Genomic DNA, 8,661 nt, shown 5'->3' with positions numbered 1-8,661 from the left:
CGAGCTTCCATAAAAATATATCTTCCTGGTGGACTCCATATTGAGTATCAAGGCACTCATACAATGTATTTACATGTTAATGAGATAAAATATGTATATATGTTTTAATCAGAAAAAATATGTACATGTTTACCGAGTAATCAGATAAAAAGAACTAAAGCCCCAATTTAAAACCCTAAACACCCTGCAAAATCATATAAACTGAAAAGTTAGTAACAACCTTTGAATTAGAGGCATATAATTGTGTAATTAAATATCAAATCTTTAATGTGTTCTTCGATTCATCCTTAAGAGTAGAGAAAGTGTTTTCAGGAAGAGCTGAGAGAGAGAGAGAGATTGTGAGAGAGTATGTTTTTTTAAACGTGAGAGAGTATGTTTGACGGAGCGTGTTTTGTAAGTGACCAAGTCCGAGTCTTTTTCATTTGGTGGGAAAAGTATCGGCCATTTTTTCACCTAGAGACTGTATTGTAATTTTTAATTTTTTCTATGTTTTTTAATTTTATTATCACGATATTATTTATTAAATAAAAGATAAAAAAAACTAACTTCTATATTTATGTAAAATTTATTTTTATAAATTTTATTATATTATATATTACATTTTTTATTCACTAATAAACCGGAATATAATTTTAAAACAAATTTATGATAAAAAATTTACTTTAATATCTTTTAGAAATAAAAAAGTAACTAATGTAACACCAAGTACTGGTGTTACATATCGTGCTACACTGGCAATTCTCTGCAACAGTAATGTTATAGTTATTTTAACACTAATTGAGAGGTGTTACAATAGGACAAAAATTTCTTAGCTAATGTAAGGCTGCTTGTAACACTTGCATTACAATAGCCCACTTATAGTGCTTAAATAATATGGCTAAGTGTAAATATTCAGTGTCATGTAATTCAGGTTAAGTGAAGGGAGACATTAACTACTAGTGAAGACAAAGCATCAACAACTATCTACATCAGTTCATCAACTATTAAGGAAGCAACTATCAGTGGCTAAGGAAGGCTGTAGCAAAAGTCCTTCAATGGCTATGAAGTTCTTGGTCGTATGGCTATCAACAACTATGAAGATCTATAGCTATTGATAGTGACTTGATAGAGGTCAAAACCTAGGACCGTCACAGCACATAGGCTGATGGGAATCTCTATAAAAAAGATGAGTAGCCAAGACAAACTTGCATGTGATCTTGGATTCTAAAGAAGAATAGACATTTCATTTCCATGCATGGCAAATTGGAGAGATATTCAAGGCTATATATCAAGATAAAATATATCCTCATTTGTCAAGCATCATGGGAACGAGAATGAAAAAGTAACTTTACTGTACCTCGAAGATCGCAATATATTTTTTCTAGCAAGCTTTGTAACTTAGCGATATATAAACCAAGTAGTAGCAGTATTTCACTCAAGAAATAGGTTTTTCATTTACACAGAGCTTTAGAAAGATATCCCCATCTGAGTTAAACACTGAAAATCGCAGCTGTGAGATTACACTTATATTTGAAACAGATTATTTCTTCAAAAATAAACTTCAGGTGGCAAATTGAAAAAAAACCCACCTGAAATTATAAACATATGTGTTTATATTTACTTTCACATGCACAAATTAACATGAAATTTTTAATTTGTATTCAACCCCCTGCAAATTAACCTAACTTGATTGTTAGTGAATAACATGGGCTTTTGGCTTAAAGACTTTTTCACTAGACACATTAGAGTGGGGTTTTGCAGGCATTTCATGGGATGATGATGACTCATTATATTCATTTTGAGAACTCTTAAAATTTGAAGATTGTTGAAGACTGTGATTCAAGAGTAGAGGATTTAGTTCAGATGTTAGCTTATCTTCCTCATTAGTATCAACACCAGCATGATTGTTGAATTGATTATCCGACCTTAGAGAGATGATGGAGTTCACATTTTCACGAGACTTTTAGTTTGAAGGAAATTTAGGATTAATCTCGGGTTGACTAGGAAAACAGTTTTTCTCTCTCTGATTTATTGTGTTTTCCAGTTGACTAACTTGAACCTCTAACTTAGATATGGCTTATGTGTTTAAATCTAGTGATTGTTTATCTTGGGTCATAGCTTGTATAAAATATCATAGAGATTTAAGTAAAGCGTTCATACTATTTGCAATGGAATTCAATTTCTTTTCAAATTCACTAAAACCACGAGGATTCAAGGGGACTAAGTTTGGATAATGACCAAGATTTACAAATATGTATTGATATACATAAATCTATGCATTGTCTTTATATATAATTTATATGTGTTCTTAGGGAGATTTTATATGTTTTTCTAAACAATCATATTTGTTTATAGTTTCTTATGTACTTTGTTGTTATTTACAGTTTTTTGTAATTTCATTTAAGGTGAAGATAATGTTTTTCAAGAATTATATGCATCTCATATTTACAAAAGAATATTAAAATCGACCCTAAAAAATATATGCTATATATTTTATTTAAATTAGCCCATGGTCTTGATTTGAATGAACCTCCACCTTCAGAGCCTCTCTGCATCCTTATCTCGCTCACACGAGATGCAAATTAACAACTTAAGTATTTAATTATTTATAAATTTAATTTTTTAATATTTTTCTAAAAAATCAGTTAATTTTTTTCTAAATAAATCTGTTAATCTTTTTTTCGAATTAAACCAGTTTGTTTGCTATATAGATCTGTTAGTTTTTTTAAAATAAACGTGTCGTGTTTTTTATGCGAAATTAATTCAGTGGTTTTTGCAGAATAATTCACATTTACATACTTTTTACATGTTTATTTTTAAAAAAAAACTTATAAATTTTATGAAATTATGGGCTTTATGAGATCGTAGATTTTATAAAGTATATAAATATAGACTTCGAGCCAATTGGAAAAATTTTTGTGTTCAGATATTGGTGCTCAATTCAATTATGTTTTTTCCTATCAAGCCTATTTTTGTACATTCTGTTAGTGCATGTTAACGGCATGTTAAGGGTAGTCACCTAAATGCAAATTTTTATCAGTTTAGTGAGTTAACTGTAACCTTTTTGAGTTCAATAACACAACTATAAGTTAGGGGCAGTTCAATTATGTTTTAGCCTATAACCAAATTTATTCTAGATAGAGGTGTACACGAGTAGGAGTATACACGATTTAAGTTGGACACGTTACAACATTTTAACAATCCAAATAATTAAATGGGGTTTGTAAATTTTCAACTCCACTTATACAGTGTCTGCCCCAAAACTAAAACTTTGACACGATAAGCTCTAACATGAGAAGTTGTTCGATTCTTCTTCAACTCATCAATTGGTAAGTCTTATTTAATTGTTTTCCATTTACGTAGCATAATAGTACATATATGTTCGATTAGCTTCTCTTTGATTTTTTGTTTTATTTGAAAGGATTTGATAATTTCATTTTAGGGTTTAATATTTTAAATTTGAATATTCAGATTTGGTTTAAGCTTTTGATTTGTAACCCTTTTGGATTTGTCAGGATGCTTCGACCATGACCTCGTACCTTCCTATTCTGTTTATTGAATTTAAATGCTCTTAGTCACCAACCCACTGTATAGGTGTGGTTTAAGACTGAGATAATCAGACGTACAGATCTCAAATTGAAGTAATTTATGCGGCAAAATATAATTTTTGATTACTTAATTAACTTTGATTAATCTAAACACTTTGAATAAACTAACTAATTACTGTAACACACCTCATTTCCTGGTTGCTTCCGAGGTGCTCAGTAGCCAATTACTCAAATTATACTTTTTGCTATTGAATTTAGTTTTTGTTTAAACTTTAAATTATTCTTATTTCTTATATTTGTCGTAGCAACTGTTAATTGATTAAATATGTTAAAAATTTCAGAGTTGAAATGAAATCAAGAAAATCAAAAGAGGCGCATATCGAAGTTATCTCGGTGGATGATGTATTTGAAAAAAATATTAAAAATTTTGGAAATTAAACTCCATCAGACGACATAGGTGAACAAGAAAAGATTAGTGTTAGAAAATGAAATAAAGTCGTACAGGTTCTACTTCATCTTCCAAAGAAAAAAAAAGTGAAGTAACAAATAAACAAGGGGATAAGCAAACTGAAAAAGTTTCAATTTCTTACACAAAAAGGGCCTAGGAAGAAAACCTCTGCTGCTTGGAAGTTCTTGGAAATTTGAGCGAGATGGTGAAAAGTGCGGAATATGTAAACTTTGTGTCCAAGAGTTAAAACGCGTTCCGACTTCTTCAACATCATCTCTAAACAGGCATGTCGACAAATGCAAGATTGCACATAGACTTTGGGATCCAAAAGAAGACACAACTTCAATTCAAAGTTGGAGATAGTTCATCGGAGGTATTAGTTGCTAATTTTAAGTATGATCATGACGATATGAGAAAAAAATATCTCCCACTATATAATCATAAATGAGTTGCCTTTTATTCATGTTGACAGTTTTATGTTTAACAAGCTTATGAGGCAAGCTACTCCCTTTTGATAGAAATTTAGCAGGGCAACTGTAAAATCCGATTGGGAGACCGATTGGGAGATTGTAGATAAAATTGGAACAGTAAGTGTTGATAATGCAGGGACAAATAATGTTGCTTTACCAACATTAAAGGACATGTATGATATTAGGGAAATATCATTACCTATTGAGGCAAAACTTTTTCAGGTTCGTCATGTGCACACATTATAAATTTACGTGTGAAAGATGGTTTGGAACCAATAGATGGGATTATTGAAAAGATAAGAGATGGTGTCAAATATGTGGCTGCTTCAGAAGGCTATAGAATTAAATTTACAAATATTACAAAACATCTACATTTAAAGACTAAAAAGTTAATTTTAGACATCCCTACTTGTGGGAATTCTACTTTTAAGATGTTGATTTGTGCTAACGAGTTTAAACACGTTTTCCAGCGATATCCCTCATTTGATAAAGGCTTTCTATATTATGTTCCTAGCTAATGCAATGGATTGGGAAAAGATTTAAGGTAGTTCAGTTTTAGAAGTATTTAATGTTGTCACCGATATTGTTTCTGGTACTCATTATCCTACATCAAACTTGTTCCTGGAAGAAATTAGAAAGGTTAAACAAATACTTGACCGAAAGTCTTTTGATCAGAATTTACATATTAGAGACATGGTAGGTGAGATGAAAATTAAATTTAAAAAATATTAGGGCGAGAGCAATTTGGCAATGTTCATTGGCGCTGTTATGGATCCGCGTTTTAAAATGAAGCATCATGTGTTTTGTTTTCCTACTCTTTATCTACTTGAAGGTGAGGCAAGATCTTAACCAATGTCCTGAATAAACGCTATCAAGAATATTATATTGAATATCGAGCAAAATCTACTATTTTTATTTATTCAAGTCAAGTCTCATTAGATGGCGGCTACATTAATATGGATGAAGTAGAGACATCGCAAGGAATTAATGAATATGAAAATTATGTTCGTGAGAGTGGTGCAATTCTGGAACCCATCAAATCCAAATCAGATGACTATTTGGCTGAAAAAATTGTCATTACTGCTCCTAATTGTTCAAAATCTTTTGACGTATTAACTTGGTGGAAACAAAATAGTGCTAAGTATCGAGTCCTGTCAAATATGGCTCGCGATATCTTGGCTATTCTGATGAGCACGGTTGCTTCAGAATCGACTCCCAGCGCTGGTAGAAGAAACATTAAGCCACACCTCACTTGTTTTATACTGATACAGTGGAGATGTTATTGTGCGGTTCTGATTGGGTACGTGAATTATACGAGCTTAAATGCATTCTTGTACTTAATGCATCCATGGCAATTAAATTCAAATTTAACAATTCAATTTTTCTGTTATAACTTATATCTATTTTTTGCAAGATGTTCCCATGTTAAAGGAAGTTGAGATTGATTTGGATTTTGACAAAAGGACTATTTAACTCTATCAAGGGGAAGGCACATTAACGAGGTTTGTCTACTTTGTGGTAACTGCGTATGTCCATGTACACTACTATTGGACTGGATTGAATTCTTTTAGTGCTACCTTGCTGTATACACTATAATTTATAGTAGATCACAAAAATGTCCATGTACATTCCAATGGAAATCCTTTAACTGTTGTCATCTTAATAGGTTTTGGTAAAAGTTTTCTAAAACACAATATTTAAAGAATAAGAAAAAGTATTTTACTTGATAAAATGCTGAGATAAAGTAGTAAAGAAAATTATAGCTTTGCTGATGCTTTCTCTTTTTTTTACTAAAGCTGATGCTTCATTTTCATAATTTGCTTTCTGAATATTTAATAATAGATCATTCTAAAAAATATTGAGAATTATGATGAAAAAAAAATGCATGGGCTTGGTGATGGTCCATATTGGATGATTACTTATGCTTTTTTTGTCGTACCTTGTAGGTGCCTGTATACACTACAATTTATAGTAGAAAATACAAAATGAGGACTTGACCATTACAACTAAATGTTTTAAAGTGATTATATTCCAAATAAGAAATAATTAGGAATAGTAGGATAAATGCATATATAGTGTAACAAGGTAAATTAAAGTGTTTCTTAATTTAAATTATTTACTGTATTGTATTCTTGATTTCTTAGACTTGTGTTAAATTATTTTACTTTTTTGTATATTAAAAATTAGGTTTGACTTACCAATATTTATTATATTATTAACTAATATTTTGGTTAAAATTGATTTTTTGCAGTGTGCTGTGCTTGAATTGTAAAGCATCACCTAAAAATTTGGATGATAAATGATTAGTTTTTGCTTGGCCTGCTGCACTGGCCAAACCATTTTATTTTGCTTATGAGAATTTTTACATGTGCTAGTGCATAGTATCTTTACTAGACAGTGGACTAAACACTGGTGTTTTTGTCTAGTTTTAACTTTTAAGTTTTAACTAGTTTAAATTCTCAACTTAGCACAAATAGTAATTTTTGTAAAATGTGTAATTTACTTATTATCAGTATAATGTGAAGTGTGAACTACTGAACTGTGATTATTTTCTAGTAATGTAGAGCATGCTTATGTATATATTTTTAAAAAAATTGTATATTGATTATTGAGTTCGAGTTTAATAAGTCGAGTTCAAGTCGACCACTTGGAAAACTCGGATCGACTTGATTAGCTTAATGAGCATATTTTCTTGTTCGAGTTCGATTACTTAACGAGTCTAGTTGAGTTAAACGAGTTATTTTTACATCCCACAGCTTCGGCAGATCGCTTAAGTGGAGTTAAATGAGTCGAGTCGAGCCTAACAATTAGCTTGGTTCGTTTACAACCTTAGTCAAAGATTTTGGGTCAGACACTCTAATTGTGCTAGAAAAGAAAATATGCTAAAAATAAAGACATGGGCTAGAACACTAATTATAACAACATTAAAGGATCTAGGGCCAGGAAATGTTTTGAAATAAAATGGGCCAACAAATAAAAAATGAACAAGTTAAATAAATCTATACTACATTTGCGTAACAAGCACAAGTACTACTAAATATTTTAATTAACATTTACTAGCATTGCTAAGTATCAATGTTACTATTAATGACAAGTTTAATTGGTATTAACTAATTACTACAGTATAAGTTGACATACACGAGTTTGTAAAAGTCTGGGCCAGAGAGTTGGGCCTCCAATAACTTGAATCATGACAATAAAGAAAGTTGGTCTTAGGGCCTGTTTGGCAATTCCGATAAGCCAACTTATTGGCTTATAAACCCGTAACAGCTTATTGACGAGTGTTTGTCGATCCAACTTATAAGTTGAATTTATAACTTATAAGCTGATAAGTTGAATGTTAGTAACGACGTACTTTTTCTCAACTTATTTTTTATTTTTCATTTTTTTATCAATTTTAGTTTAAAAATATATTTTTAAAATGTTAATCAAACTTAAATTATATAAATTAAGATAATTATATTTAAAAATTATTTATTTTAATTCATTTAAATAAAAAAAATTCTTACTTATAAGTAAAATTATCCAAACACTTATATAACTTATAAGTAATTATTAACTTATCACTTATCAGTCACTTATTCGATTTAAGTAATAAGTTACTTATTTTAAGATTTCCCAAACGGACACTTAATTAAATAACTAGAATTTGGGAAAAAGGAATGTAATGAGCATAAAGGGTCTGTTTGGCTGCCGGGAATAAGTTACTTATTCGCTTATAAGCCCGTAAGTACTTATTGACGAGTGTTTGTCGACTCAGCTTATAAGTCGAATTTACAACTTATTATAAGCTGATAAGTTGAATGTTAGTAACGACGTACTTTTTCTCAACTTATTTTGATTTTTCTCTTTTTTATTATTTTTTGTTTTAAAATTTATGATTTTATATGTCTTTCTAATTTAAAATTTACAAATTAAGATAATTATATTTAAAAATTTATTTATTTTAGCTCAGTTAAGTAAAAAAAATTTTAATAAAATAATAGAAGTAATAGTGAACATGGTGAGTATGAAGCACGAAAATATTACAATTAAGTTCTAATAAAATAATTAATAGAGCAGCAGGATCTAAGATATTAATAATCTAAGCACTAACACAAAAAATAGCCTACACAGAAACTAAAGTTATAAGTGTTATTGAACTAATATATGCAAGTAATAAGACTCGATAAAAGTTTATGGACTTGAAATTCAGATTAAACTAATAAGTTGCTGC

General features: G+C 30.0%; 1 long non-coding RNA gene across 5 annotated transcripts; it reads left to right on the top strand.

Moving 5' to 3' along the window:
* Nucleotides 1-3,179: 3,179 nt before the first annotated feature.
* On the top strand, nucleotides 3,180-7,010 carry LOC141695086 (uncharacterized). Of its 5 annotated transcripts, none has more exons than XR_012564268.1 (4): nucleotides 3,180-3,308; nucleotides 3,869-4,348; nucleotides 5,385-5,947; nucleotides 6,697-7,010. It is a non-coding gene; the product is annotated as an uncharacterized LOC141695086 (long non-coding RNA). The 5 variants fall into 5 exon arrangements; XR_012564266.1 differs by having other exon boundaries at nucleotides 4,448-5,947; XR_012564265.1 differs by having other exon boundaries at nucleotides 3,869-5,745; nucleotides 5,860-5,947.
* Nucleotides 7,011-8,661: the final 1,651 nt, after the last annotated feature.

The sequence above is a fragment of the Apium graveolens genome, chromosome 11 (assembly GCF_009905375.1).
Source record: "Apium graveolens cultivar Ventura chromosome 11, ASM990537v1, whole genome shotgun sequence".
In the NCBI taxonomy this organism is placed as follows: domain Eukaryota; kingdom Viridiplantae; phylum Streptophyta; class Magnoliopsida; order Apiales; family Apiaceae; genus Apium; species Apium graveolens.
Note: the sequence above shows the minus strand (reverse complement) of the source record. Positions and strands in the feature narration are given on the sequence as shown.